The 15,339-nt window shown below is 47.4% G+C and overlaps 1 protein-coding gene across 24 annotated transcripts in view; it reads right to left on the reverse strand.

The window, feature by feature from the left end:
- Positions 1-10,558, reverse strand: part of CLASP1 (cytoplasmic linker associated protein 1) — a 376,782-nt gene extending 366,224 nt beyond the window's left edge. For all 24 annotated transcript variants that reach the window (XR_008791890.1, XM_056110448.1, XM_056110468.1 and 21 more), the window contains exon 1: positions 10,461-10,558. The gene's annotated coding sequence lies outside the window, so the exon portion shown is untranslated. The remainder of the gene's footprint in view (positions 1-10,460) is intronic.
- Between the last annotated feature and the right edge of the window lie 4,781 nt (positions 10,559-15,339).

The following is a 15,339-nucleotide window of genomic DNA, read 5'->3' on the forward strand; positions in this document are numbered from 1 at the left end:
TATATATGGAGTAGGTAATCCAGCCATAGGCTATATACTCAACAGATCTGAAAACACAAACATCAATAAACTGATATTCACTGCAGCAATCATCACAAAAGTCAGAAAGTGTCAACAGCGGCCCAGGGCTGAAAGGACCTGCCTGCCTTGCAAGCTTAAAGTGCTTCAGTCCAACCTCGGGCACCACTTGAGCACCAAGCACCACTGTGACAGATGAGATCCCTGCAGTCTGAGTTCCCTGGCACCTCAACAGTGTGTGATCTCTCGAACTGTCATGTGAGCAGCAAAAGTGAAGTGTGCAAAGCCCGCAAGCACTGCAGCACTGGGACAAGGACCAAAAGCTCCGAGAATACGTGTCCAAGTTAACTCTCCAGCCACACAGTTCTCCCCAGCCACGATGATCAGGAATGTTCGGGGAAAATAAAGGGGACACTCCAGGAAGTGCCGGTGCCATGACTGAAATGTGTAACCCTTCGGGCCAAGTGTGTCGGCGCACAACCAAGTGTATGTGATCCCCCCCCCCCCCCCCCCCGTCATACCAGTACTAAAAAATAATGGAGAGCAAGGGAGGCGGAAACAACACAAGTGCCATCAACAAAGGAACGGTTCGACAAAATGTAGCTAAGGGAGAATAGTTCTCACCTCAGTTGGAACACATTCCAAGACCGACTGGACACTGCCTAGAAACTGATACATACTATGTTGCTCCCCATACATATATACTTCTCACAAAGTTTAATTAGAAATTAAAAATGGCAAGAGAGCAGCAACAATAAGAGCAAATTAGAACAATTAGAACAGCAATATACAATAATACGTTATGTGAATGTGGTGTCTCTTATAAAGGAAAGCCATTACATTGTACATATGACAACACGATTAAAACATTGAAAAAATAAATTAAGAGAAAGAAAGAAGAAGAGTGCCTGCCACAGAGGGAGGCTGGAGGGGTGGGGAGAAACTGGGAACATTGATGGTGGGAAATGTACACTGGTGAAGAGAAGGGTGTTGGAACATTGTATGACTGAAACCCAATCACAAACAACCTTGTGGCTGTGTATCTTACAGCGATTCAATAAAATTTTTTAAATCAGAGTCCGAGCAATAGTACAACGGGTAGGGTTTTGGCCTTCATGCGGCTGACCCAGGTCTGATCCATGGCGTCCGATGTGGCTTCCCAAACACCACCAGGAGTAATTCCTGAGTGCAGAGCCAGGAGTAACCTCTGAACATCACCAGTGTGGCCCAAACACAAAAAATAAATAAATCTAAATGGCATGCTTTATGTTAAGTATTCTTTACAACAATTAAAAATTAAATTAAAAATAAAAGTTGATTGGGGCTGGAGCGATAGCACAGCGGGTAGGGCATTTGCCTTGCATGTGGCCGACCCGGGTTCAATTCCCAGCATCCCATATGGTTCCCCGAGCACCGCCAGGAGTAATTCCTGAGTGCATGAGCCAGAAGTAACCCCTGTGCATCGCCGGGTGTGACCCAAAAAGCAAAAAGAAATTAAAATTAAAATTAAAAAAAAATAACAGTTGATGTCAGGTCATTAGTCATCTGGATTGTCCAAAAGGTTTCCAATAGGCACTCATTTGAGTTTTTAAGAACTAAAGAGCCAGATCTAACCCTCTGTAAGTCTGAACTTCATGTTTTTCTTGGTGAGTAAGGCATCATCCTCTCCATGTACTGTGGGAGAGGGGAGCAGAAGTCCTCCTACAGCAGCCCAAGCCCTCTGATGAAGAAGGAATAACCTGTGCTGGGAAAAAAAGAGACTAATGGAAAGGACTTCAAAACGTGAGAGTCCAGCAGTGAGAGAGACAACTCGGTAGGCTGAGCATATTCAAAAGGCAAGTTACAGTCACCGGGAGTGACCCCTGAGCACTGTGCCAGGAATAACCCCCAAGAACCATCAGTCACACCACACACCTCCCCTACCCCTGAAACAAACTGAAGAATCTGAGAATCCTAAGGAAGTGGCTCAGCACTTAGCGCCACAGTTAAATACACAAGCCAGACGTGTTTCAGCAGGGCACTTGCCTCATATGCATGAAGCTACAAATTCAATCCCTAAACTCAATCCCTAGCACCACTCGGATCGCTGACTGCATCCCCCCGCCCAAAACGAGTACGACTCCTAGCTCAGCCCAGCGAAAGGGTGCAAGAGCAACAACCAAGTGTATGATCCCTGACACCACAAGAGCAACAAGAACAAACTCTTAACCGGCTAGAGGGACCTACAACTCCCGGAGAATCTCTGGGCCCCATCCAGAGCTGCTATCATCCGGAGGTCCCAGACGGGGTAGGTGCTGTCTCCCCACATTCTTCAAATGGAATTCTGGTGACAATGAGCTTCTCAAGCATGGCTCTGGCATGCAGGTACCAGGACTACTTTCCAAACCTATGCAAAGTGATCAATGGAAAGTAAATGATCCAGCATTTGTCCCTGAAAATCAGGCTTGCGTGGTGGTGGGAAAATCTGAGCAGAAGATAATGCCCAACTGAAATCCATCTGGACTGTGTATTTAACTATGGTGCTATGCCGCCCTGGGAGGGGAAGGGTGTCTGTCCCTCCACCTGTCCCCCTTTGCGGTGGCGACATGGTGGCCTGCATCTTTTACAGCCTAACGAACAGCCAGGTATGAGACTGCATTGACGAGGCACGTGGGGCTTCATGGGATGGGGGTGGAACGGCCCTGCTCCCCGCCATGACAATGCTCCTGGTTGCCACCCTCAAACGCCTCCTCCGGCTTCTGACCGACCATGATCCCAGAGGCACACATCCAATCTCGGAATCCAGGGGCTTCTGGCAGTAATCCCTCTAGGTTTATTACTAAAATATCAGAAATCCAAATTCGCATGGCTGCTATTGTGGCCACACAACATACGTTCTTCATAATCAGCAATAGAAAACAAATTTTCTAATGATGTCTTTGTGGCAGGTCTGAATGTTGGGGAAAATTCCAAATAACAATGTTGGGTCTTTTGTCATAATATTGAATGTGATCAACGTAGAGAAAGAGAGACTAAAGTGGAAATCTGCCACACAGGCAGGGGGTGGGTGGGAGGGGGAGTATACTGGAGTTCTTGGTGGTCGAAAATGTGCACTGGTGAAGGGACGGGTGTTTGATCATTGTATGACCAACCGAGACTTGAACTGAAAGGCTTTGTGACTGTTCTCACAGTGATTAAATAAATAAATAAGAACAAAACTCTTAAAAAGAGCTAGGGAGATCACTCAAAAGGCGAGAGCACACACATACTTCACAAGCTGGAGCCCGGGGTTGAATCCCTGGCGCATGCACCAGGAGTAGCCCCACCCCCAGTACCACCAGAAGAGGCCCCAAAACCAAACAAAAAACACCAAAGTCTGACAGCCAAACTCTATGACTCTGCAGCTGCATGCCTATGGGCAGGTTATTCAGAAATCCCCCAAGTCTCCACTTCCTCTCATTATACAAAGGAAAATAGTGCCTGCCTTTAAGTGTTGCTCTAAGTAAAAGCATACCTCCAACACACACTTCTACCAGCCAAGAATTGGCAGCTCCCATTATATGGACACTGCATTATGTTTACAGGGCTGAATTCCAACCTACGGCCAACCAAGGCTGAGAAGGGTATGGTCTGGGTCTGGAAAACTGCGACTGTTTAGAACTTTTTGTTCAGTTTTCAAGCTGCATCCAACTGTGCTCAGGGCGTCACTCCTGACGGTGCTTGGAGAACCATACAGGGTGCCTGGAATCGAGCCTGGGTCAGCTGAGTGCACGGCCAGCTTGACTATCTTCCCAGCCCCTGATTAGAACTTTAAACCACAGCCACCAGTACCAAAGAAGACATCAGAGAAGGAACTGTTTTTATGTAGTCTAAATACTCGTAGAAAGACTGGCTCATTGTTCCTAGAATGAACCCAGCTACTCTCCATTAGGAAGGCTCTGCTACACAATTCCATCCCTCAATACAACTGGACTCTGTATGTGTGGGCAACTGTTTCTAACAGTTTGACTGGACCCGGAAAGAAAGCCACATTCCTCAGTGAAACTGGACAGAAAATCCACTATAGGGGTCAGAGAAATAATAGTGGGTAAAGCGCTTGCCTTGCATGCAGCTGATCCACATTCAATCTCCAGCACCCATAAATTCTGCAGAGGGTATCAGGAGCAACCCGGTTGCACAGAGCCAGGAGTAATCCCAGAGAACCCCCAGGAGGAGAGGGAGAGAGGGAGAGAGGGAGAGAAGAAGAGAGGGAGAGAGGGAGAAAGAGAAAAAGGAAATTCACTACAAAAGTAGTACTTGACACTCTTTATATTTAGGTGGCCTTAGTATCCTTAGAGAAATTTATTTTTGATAAGAGCTTCAGCCTCAACCCTACCATCACACATCTCATCATTAATAAATTTCAAGCAGCAGCTTGAGCTCAAGTGTTTAAAGAAACACTTGCAGGCCAGTCACAAATATGTTACAAGATTACATTCTGATGTTGACAAGTAGACCCAACCTAAACTTCAAAGCAAAGACAGCATTTTCCTCCATACCTATCTAGAAAAGCAGTGACTTCGGCTGCAAAGCAAGACAAGACTGGAAACCAAGGAGTAAGAGATTTTATCTCCATGTTTTCATCAATACAAGCTGCTTAGTTGGTTCCTATGAATGTCTCTCATTATTGGCCGGGGGACAGCTCAAAGGCCTGGGGCACTTCTGTAAGCAGGAGCACCCATGTACCATTCGATGCCCTGCACCAACACTCCCTTACCACTGCTTGTGAGCACTGTCCTGAGCAGCCCTAACATCTCTGGGTGAGGCCTCAAAACAAAGATTCTTTCATTATTGCTAACTCTTTTAAAATATATATATGTAATATTAGGGGCTGGGGAGCTAGTACATCGGGTAGGGTGCTTGCCTTCCACTCAGCCCACCCAGGCTCGATTCTTGGCATCCTACATGGTCCTCCGATCTTGGCAAGAGTAATTCCTGAATGCAGAGCCAGGAGTAAGCCCTAAGCACGGCCAAAGGTTTCCCCTCCTCCCCCAAAAAGTGACTATCAAGGGACTTTTTCCCCTTTAAACCTGAATATTATTATTATGAAGATATTCATATGAATATATATAGTTACAAAAAGGCAACAGTGTTTAAAAGGGCAAACTCTAAACATAATACAAGTGGATATGCCTCCCAAGGAATCTGGAATTAAAGTCATGTTTCTCTCTTTATCTGCAGTACCCAAAACTTCTAAGATCATCTACTCATCTAACACTTAGAATATTTTTAATCTGTTGCTGCAAATCCGATCACTAAAGGAATTCATAAAGCACAAGGGGCTCCCAAATGGTGGGTTTCCAATAATGACCTGGGAAAAGACGGGGGCGGGGGGGGGGGGGGGGGGGTGCTGGAGAGAAAGTTCCACAAGCTGGAGTAGGGCACTGCATGCAGAAGGCCAGGGCTCAACTCACAGCACCACACGGAACTCCAAACTCTCCTGAGCACTATCAGGTGTCAGTCCCAAAATGCTTAATAAAGCACCTGACTTGAAGGCACGAGGCCAAGAGTTCATACCCTGGCACCAGCCTCCATGCACAGTGCCCTCCAGCAGCTTTGCCACTTGGAACCCCTTGAGGTTCCACACAAGCGCATGATCTCAGGGCTCTATAAGCACCTCCACTGCAGTGTGCAAGCATAGGGTCCCTTGGCAAGTACTGCCACTGAAGTAAGTACAAACACAACTCCAACGTGCAAACCCTCTCAAGTGAGACAACAAAAACTGTGGCAAGAAGGACCATCCAAGGATGTGGTCACTGCAGCCAGGAGTGTGGGAGTCCCCGTCCCCCTTGCCCCACCTCCATCATCACAACAATGACAACAACAGGGAAAGGAAGGAAAGGGGGGGAGGGAAATCTCCTCAGATTGTTAAAACCAGCTGCCCAGGCTAAGCGCAGACTTAACTGACCAAACTCTTGCTGGGTAGACAGAACATTTGTCCTTTAACAGACTTCTTGGGTGATCCCAGTGAATTGACTAAAGTTGCTGCTGTTGTTGCCATTGCTGCTACTACTACTGCTGCTACTATGTTACTAGTTTTGGTGGGTTTGTTTTTTTGCTTTCCTTTTTTTTTTTTTTTGGCTTATAGGGGGTCACACCCAGGATGCTCAGGGTTATCTTCAGTATCATTGTTCAACCTAAGACAAAAATCGAGCATATATTTTGGTTAGGCCATGTCAGGTCCTGTTTTATCTCAGACAAAAAAAAAAAAAAAACAAGCCCCAAAGTCTGGGGACCTGGTGTGTCTTTTCAGCTGTACCTTCTTCGGGCCCAGTGTGTGACTAATGAAAGGGTTTAACAAACGAATTCATTACAGATCCAGAAACAGCTCGATGGCTGTCTTAGGAAATGAAGAGCTCTTCTATGGAAAAGACAAATCTGAAGCTTATGTTACTTTAGAGTTTATGTTATTTGACTTATGTTACTTAAGTCAACATGTAAAGGGGGAGGGCACAGACTTTGGTACAATCTAAATAAAATGCCTTAATAGCATCCAAGACCTATTTTTGTATGTCTGCAGGTTGAGGACCTTAATAAAGTAGAAAGAAGGTGGAATGTGAGATTAATGGGCTTCTAACAGCTCTTCCAAGGAGCAAGTTTTATTATTCTAAGTGGTGATACACACTTTCTTTCCTACACTGTACCATAACAAAAAGGCAAGCAACAAAAGAGACCACAAAGTGCTTTTCTAAGTTCCAGTGTCTTCAAGGAAAGTGGGGGAAGTAAACACACAGGAATGACTCTTACAAGGTAGTAGGTACAACAGACACAGTCAGGAATAAGGAAACTTCCAGGCAGGAAACAGAGAAATCTAGGAAGTAATTGTGGCCATTTGAATTTTAAGGACCCACAGGGAGAAGTAGATTGCGGTCACCATAAGAATCTGGGGAGGAGACCCAGCAGAGAGCTCAACAGGCGGGAGCACATGCTTTTGCATGCAGGAGGCTGGGGTTCAATCCTCACTTGGTCCCCTGAGCACCACCAGCACTAACACCCCCTCCCCCGCAAGCATATAGAACAAGATGTGTGGTCTAACAACAATAACAACAACAATGAATTGGGGTGAGGATACAGAAATGGCTCCAAGTGGCTAGAGAGCATATCTGGCATGCAGAGGTCCAGAGTTTAATTGCAGCACCTCACAGCAGTACTAGGAGCAATCCTGGAGATCCCCTGGTATGATCACCGGACTATCCAGACCACACTTCAGGCCTGGTTCTGAGGTCCCTAGGCAATGGCTGGAGCCAGGACCCACAAAAAAAGGAACACAGAGGCAGGGAGATGGTGCACATGCTCTGAATGTCTGAGGTCCTGAGTTTGAGGTCAAGCACTGCAAAACTTTTAAAAAGAATCTAGGTTGGAAAAGCATTCATAATAGCAGTAAGGGTCTGAGAAGACAGGAAACACCAGGGTGAGGAAGAACTAAACAGAAACAATAAATTCTGGTGCTAAGAAAGGGCCTTTGAGGTCATTTCATTTAGTCAAATACGCAAACACAAATCTTATGGATGTTGCCCCATCTGCACTGTGTAAAAATCAGTTCAATTTGTTGTTGCTTGTGGGGTTTTGTTTATTTGGGGGACACACCTGGCAATGCTCAGAGCTATTCCTGACTTTGTGCTCAGGAAACCAAATACAGTGCCAGGTCTGTGGCATTATGCTATGCCGGGTGCAAGGTAAGTTTCCTCACCCACTGTACTATCTCTCCAGCCCTACTTTACTTTTTTAATTATACTTTTTAATAAACCAAAAACAATGTCATCAGTGACTTCTTGCTACTATTTTTAAAAAATAATAGACCCTAGGGTGGGGGCAATAGTACTAGGATTTCTGCCTTGCAATCAGCCGACTGAACCTGGTTCGATGACCTGACATCACATATGGTCGCCCAACACTGCCAGGAGTAATTCTTGTACAGAAATCCAGGAGTAACCCCTGAGCATCACAGGGTATAGTTCAAAAACAAAACAATAAAAAATTAATAGACTCTTTTCCTCCAGGAAATCATTTAGGTGATCCAGCTTTTAAGCATTCGTATTTTTTTTGCTACCACTCAGCCAGTCTAATGTTTATAATCCCTTATTTACCAATAGTACTTACTACTTTTAGAAAATACAAAGTTTCATACTATATTCTAAAAACAACTCCACTATAAGAATAAATGGAGGGTCAGTGAAACCCAACTCAGAACCCTAAGAAAACAACAAGAGTCAAGCCAAAAAAACCTCAATTCAAAATCAGTACACAAAATGCAACAAATAAACTTAAACGCTCTTCTGACCAATTATTTCTCAACATCCCTGACAAACTATTTTAAGAATATGAAATCTTGCTCTATAAAAAGCAAGTTCCCATCATCTCAACTACACTTAAAGTCTGTCTCAATGCGTACTGAAGCATAACACACCACCAGGCTTCAGATTTTTGCTTCCTATCAGTACTTACAATATTTCCCTCTTTTACATAAAATTCACTCTTTGTCCAAAAGCCTGACACACTAGATCTTGGTTTTCACTTCAAACACTAACGTAAGGAGTAAGCTTGGCAAAGATCTTTTCCATATTTACCTCTTAAATTTTAACATGATACAAAATTCCACTCTCAACAGTGTTCTCAAAGGAGTTCTGACTTTCCTTAACCTTTGTTGGGAAAATGTAACACTAAGACAGAAATTTCCTTACTGAAAATTAAACCTTGAAAAATCTAAAAACAGTCCTACACAAGGGCTCACAAAGTGGGAGTTGTAAAAAAAAAAAAGAAAGAAAGTAAAATCTGAATAACAGATGCTAAAAAAGGTACACTTATACAACTTTACATTTGAAGAAACTAAGAAGTCACCAAAACTAAAATCTTTCTTAGCCAGCGCAGAACATAAAACAATCTTCAGGAACTCTAGGACACTGTGGCATTATTTTACTTATCAATATGGTCTCTGCATCAATGTTACTATTCTCCCAGTTCTTTAATGAGCTAAAGGTGTCCATGGTCCAAGATCCCTCAGACTCAGGGAATGGTAAACGTGACGAATAACAATAGTAATAAAAGCAAGACCTTCCAAAGCCAGAATATGTATCAAAGAGTGGCATCCACGCAGGGCACAAGGCACATGGCAACCTGCAACCGTTTCCCCACCCTGACTCCTGAAGGACTAGAAAATCTCAATTCCCCCGCTCCACCACCGCTAGAAATTAAAGTCTCTTCAAAGAACTGAAGGGGCCAAGAGGTCACTATTTCATCATGAACGTACTCCCCCCCATCCCACTACAAATTCACCCGCATGCAATACAACAAACAAGCTTTGTGGCTCCATCCTAAAATTCGAAAGAAGAAAATCTTTTTTTACAGAAATAAAACTATTTCAAAAACATTATGTAATAAGTTAAAGACTTTGGAAAACCCCATCTCCATCCGAGTCGGCTGGGGCGCAAATGGAAAGCAAAATTCGATCAGCCCCATTGTACCCAACCAGGCTAACGTGCAACATCATACACACATACACACACACACACACAACCAAGCTAACGTGCAACATATCACAAACACACACACATTTATAGACACACACACACACACACACACACACACACACACACACACACTCGTCTCCGTCAGTGCGTCTCTGCCAAGACCCAAGAACAACAAAGGCAAGTTGGGGAGGCTGCCCTGGGCTTAACTCAGCACCGCTCGGCTTTCCCAGCCGCTTCCCGAAGCAGCTCCTCGGGGGGTGGGGGGGGGCGGGGGGCCAAGGCGCGGACCCCAGAGTCTCCCGCCAGGCCGGCCCTGGGCCCGGCGCCGCTCCATCAGCTTTTGTCTGGCCGGGCTGGGCGCCCCGGCAGCCCGCCTCGCCGGCACCCTCCTCCTCTGGATCTTTCTCCACACCCATCACTCGGGCCTGACCTCGGGTGGTGCATCTCTCCCCCTCGCCCCCTCCGCGGGACCCCCAGCCCCACACCCCCGCCCCAGGGAGAGCGACTCCGGGGGCTGGCAGGTTTCTCCCCACACCCCCTCACCCCGCTAGGCCCCGGGAGGCTCGGGTCCGGCGGTGGGGGGGGGGGGGGGAGGGCGCCCGGGGTGGGGTCTGGCAGAGAAAAAGCAAGCAAGAGCGGGGCACACAAAGCCGGCTGACCCCACTGTCGACTCCCCCTCACCCCACCCCACCCCGCTCTCTTTGCAAAGCAGCCTGGGTCCGCGACCTGGTGCTGGGACCCACCATCCTCCCACCCCGCTCCCACCTAAAGGGCGACCCCCTCCCCCTGCCCAAAGTGCACCCCCAGGCGGATGACAGCGCCGGACGTGGCCCCCACCTCGACTAAGAGCCCCCCACCCCGGGAGAGGAGAAGGCGAGGTGGGGGCGAATGAGGGCTGGGGGTGCCTGGGAGGACCCAGCTCTGAATAAACCCCTTCGCCCGAACCCGGGTACTTACAGCCGTACAATTCGCTACAGCTACCGCTGCGGACCCGGCAGCCGCCGCCTTCTCCTCCACCCCAATGAGGTTAAGCGCTCGGTGCGGGGATCAAAAAAAAAAATAGGAACCCAAGGCGCCTGCGCAGTGCGGTCCCCTTTTTTTCCCCCTTACCGCCACAGAGCCGACGGACCATAGAGAGTGTGAACCGGGACCAGAGAGGCGGCTTCCTCTCTATGGTAACACCCCCGGCGCAGGCGCCGAGCAGGCGGCACGGAGACTGCGGGGAGCCGCCAGGCTCCGGTGCTTTGGACTCCGCGTTGAACGTCTTTTGGGCCTCATAGGGAGCCGTAGCGGTACAGCTGGGGGGCAGGGCGTGCTTGAAGGGAAGGAGTCCCAGGATGTCGGCGGCTCCCTCGGGGAGCTGCGGCAAAAACGTAGCTTCGGCCGCGGGGATCAGATCCGAGCGGCCGGGGTCAAAGGGCACCGAACGCCGCCCGCTGCGTCGGGCTCAGGCGAAGTCTGAAAAGCCGGGAATGAAAGCGATAGTGGGGCCGGGAGGGCGTTTGCCTGGCACGCGGCTGACCCGGGTCCGAGTCCTCGGCCCCCCATATGGTCCCCCGAGCACCGCCAGGTGCGACCCAAAAAAGCAAACGAACAAAAAGTGAAGCCAGACTTCTTTCAACGCGAGTTCTGAATCGGAAGGAGAGGCGTCCGCTTCTGGGCTACCCGCCAGCCGCCGCCCCCCAGAGTCTCCCGGGCCGAAGGAGGCGGCGCCTGCGACTTCCTGTGCCTGTTTTCGCTCCCCCGCCCTTTTTTCCCTCCTCGAATTGGCGCCGATTCTTGAGCCGGAAACGCGACTTTCTAACGGTCCTGAGCCGGGGGAGATGGGCGAGGCCGGCGGGGCCCTCCCGCCCGGACCGCCGCTGTGTCCTCGCGCCCGCGGGCGTCTGGGGGCCGTCGGGCGGGCACTGCTGCTGTCGGGCGGAAAGCGGGGCCAGGTCTGGAGCGCGGCCTGTACGGATCTGCCAGGCCCCGGCCCGGGCTGGGCGTTGGACGTTGCCGGCTTCCGGTTTGGGACCCGCCCTCGTGCCCGGCGGCAGCTCCGCTGCGTCTCGAGGTCCGGTGCCGCCTTTGCCGTTTCCCTGGGAGCTCTTCGCCTGGCCTGGCCAAGGGAGTGTGTATGTCTGTGTCTCTGCTGGTCCCTCTTAGCTTTGCCTAGCTAAGGGGGGGGGGGGGGGGGGGGGTGCATGTGTGTGTGTGTCTGCTGATTCCTTTTTGCCTAGCTAAGGGTGTGTGTGTGTGTGTCGGTCCCTCTGCCTAGCCCAGGATGTATGTGTGTGTATCTGCTGGTCCCTCTTAGTTTTGTCTAGCTAAGGGGGGTTGTGCATGTGTGTGAGTGTGTCTGCTGATCCCTTTTTGCCTACCTAAGGGTGTGTGTGTGTGTGTGTGTTGCTGCTAGTCCTTCTTAGCTTTGTCTTGCTAAGGGGGGGTGTGTCTGTCTGCTGGTCCCTCTTAGCTTTGCCTTGCTGAGGGTATGTGTATGTTGTTGCTGCTGCTGCTGCTGGTCCCTGTAATGCAGAAAGGAGAAAGGACTTCCGATGGGAAGGGCAGGGTTCCTGGTTGGATATAGAAACAGTGAAGAACCTTTGGAATTGGCGGAGCAATGATGCCAGAGCATTCCAGAACTGCAGCACAGAGGCAGAGGGCTGGACGGGGAGTGGGGAGGGTGTGGGATGATGCCAGTGCTACCACAATAAGGAGCACTGTCCACGTGGCTTGGGACTGGGGGGAGAAGGGGGAAAGAGACTTGGGGTATTTTAAACCAATCCCAGTAAAATCCCGCCTGTGAGCCATCGGTGAGAGTACCATTTGGTAAAGTGCATTTACCGTGGCTCTGGGTCTGTCCCACAGTTTTTCTGTTCCTCTTACAAAACCCTTGCCGCTGGTCAGCCCCCACCCTTTTTGTCTCTGAATTTATCCACCCAGTAACTCATCCAAGTGGAACCACACGGTATTTGTCTGCCTGTGACAGTTTTCGTTCAATTAGAGCTGTGTGCTCATGGTTCATCATGTTGTAGCAAGTGTCAAAATTTCCTTCCCTTTTAATGAGGCTGAATAATATTCCATTGTACAGCTCTACAACAGCCACCTCTTGGGTGCTGTCCATCTCTTGTCTATTGTGAGCAGCACTGCTGTGAACATAGGTATACAAATATCTCTTTGAGATCCTGCTTTCAATAAGAGTGAAACCAAGGAAGACTGGAAACCAGGTAGAGAAGTCTATACTGTATCTGTACCACATCCTCAAGTCGAGGTGGTAACTGAATGGGTGAACTGTTTTTATGAAGACACAAGGGCAGGGCGGCTCAATACACTGCATTTATAGGAAGCGTCTATAGAGTCTGCATTGTACCACCACCTACATAAATTACTCTTACGCTACTGAATCCTTCCAAATAAATGAATCCACTTTTACTTCACGTTTTACGGATGAGAAAATTGGGGTGAAGGATGGGCTGCAGAGAAGCTCAGCAACCACACCCACTCTTTGTACAGATGGTTAGAAAGCCAAACTCCCTTGTTGAACTGGACCTTTGACTACTGACTGTTCACTGATTGATTTTGGACATTGATACTGAAAGAGTTCACACATAGAAATGACCTGTCACTGGAGAAAGAGTAAGCTGACATCACAAGCTTTTACCATCAAAAGCCAACAGCAAAACTACATCTCTCAAGGCCCTTAAAGATCACTGGGGGTGATTTCAGGTCTGTTCACTGCCTTCAAAAAGTATAAAATGCCCAGCAGGCATACCTTTTAATGACCACGAAGGATAGTACACAGGGGGCTATTCCTGGCTCTATGCTCAGGAGTGACCCCTGGTGGCAGAGATAGGACCATATGTTGTGCCAGGCACTCAGAGCTGGGTCAGCCGTATGCATGATTAGCACATTCTGCACTATCTTTATGGCCCCTGTGTAAACAAACGGGAGAAAAAAAAAAACAAGCCCTGGACCTCTCTAGCATTTAAGAGCTAAAATAGCAGGACGGAGCTATAGTGTGGGATATAGTTGGTAGAGTGCTTGCCTTGTACATGGAAAACCCAGGATTGATCCCTGGCATCCTATATGATCCACCAAGCACCGCCGGGAGTAATTCCTAAGTGCAGAGCTAGGAGTAATTCCTGAGTGTCGCTGAGTGTGGCCCAAAAACCAAAATGTAAAATAGGACTGGAGAGATAAATCAATTGCTGAGCACACGCTTTGCATGCAGGAGACCCGGATTTGCTATCTGGCATGTCATGCTTATTACCCCCACCACAGCACTGCCAGGAACAATTCATAGAGAAGCCACCAAACCTCTTGGAGTGTGATTCTCCTGAAAAAAGAGAAAAATAATTGCCAAGACGTTGAAAACATACCCCAAAAGCAAGCAAGAATGCAGCCGTGATTGTCTTTTGAATCCCAGAACTCCACATGATCCCCTGAGAACTACCAGGTGTGGCTCATGAATAGAACTGTGCATAACTTCCCACCCCAAAATAAACAAATGACATATTTATTACTTTTTTTTCCGTTTGGGGGATATACCCAGTGGTGCTCAGGACTTACTCCTGGTTCTGTGCTCAGGGATCACTCCTGGTGTCACTTGAAGGATCATATGCAGTGCTTGAGATTAAACCCAGGTGGACCACATAAAAGGCCAGTGCCTACCTGCTGTCCTACCTCTCTGACCCCTCACATTGATTTATTATGCATTCATTCTTCCTAACTTAGACATCTTATCCCCAGCATGTTCACAACCAATGTTTATTAATCATTAAATCCATTCAGGTCTGTCACAAAGACAGTGAAAAGCTTTTTTTTTTTTTTTTTTGCTTTTTGAGTCACACCTGGTGATGCACAGGGGTTACTCCTGGTGGTGCTCTGGGGATCATGTGGTGCTGGGCATCAAACTTTAGTTAGCTGTTTGCAAACTATTACCCTGTATGCTGTGCTATGCTTCCTATTTTTGCAATTAAAAATTATTCTTAAATGATTTTATAGCTTGTTTTTAATAGCATACCCTACAGCAGCAATCATTAAACTCTGGAAAAGAAGATAAACTTTTCCTTTTTTTCCTTTAATTTTTTTTTACAGTGCTGGGGCCTTACATACAAAGCAAGTGCTCTACTACTGAGCCACATCCTTGACCCAGATTTCTTTCTTTTCTTATGATTCAGTTAGACATTATTTTCCCATCCATGTTAGCCTAAATATTTTAGTAACAGGTACATCTGATTAGATAGCTTTACTTAATCTTCAATAATCTAGGCTAGATGTTTAGTGAGAAAATACTTCATGCCTAAAGGAAGAACCACACCTATAGATTCATGGTGTTAAGATCTGTAACGTAGTCCACACAGAATCTGGATTTGTACTACTTAGGGACTGGTAGTTTGCTGGAAAAGTGGTGTATATCGTAGAAATGTGTGGATAAATGCTGAGCAAGTCTTGTAGATGATGAAAACAGGAGATTAGAAACTAGTTTGCTAAATTATGTTCATGACCACTCCCTGGAGTACAATTACTCCTATTACTTGACTTGCCAGGTAAGTATCACCCACTGAAGGAGTCAATACAGGTATCTGGTATACCTCTCACAGGCTTCCTCATCTGGCAAACTGCTATGTTCCCTTGTACCTTTAAAACCCCTTTAAAATGATAGTGGCTATTAGTGGATAACTGGTCAAGTTAAGGGTTCTATGTTCTTTCAGCTGACAATTCACTGTATAACCCAGACAAGTCATTTAGGCCAGTCAAGCACCAAGGAAATCTTACCTTTACTGAATAGGATACCTTTAGTTTCTAGTGATGTCACAAATGAAATTGATATATCAAAAACTTGCCTCTCAGT

This window comes from Sorex fumeus, unplaced genomic scaffold (genome assembly GCF_029834395.1).
Source record: "Sorex fumeus unplaced genomic scaffold, SorFum_2.1 ptg000009l, whole genome shotgun sequence".
Taxonomy (NCBI): Eukaryota; Metazoa; Chordata; class Mammalia; order Eulipotyphla; family Soricidae; genus Sorex; species Sorex fumeus.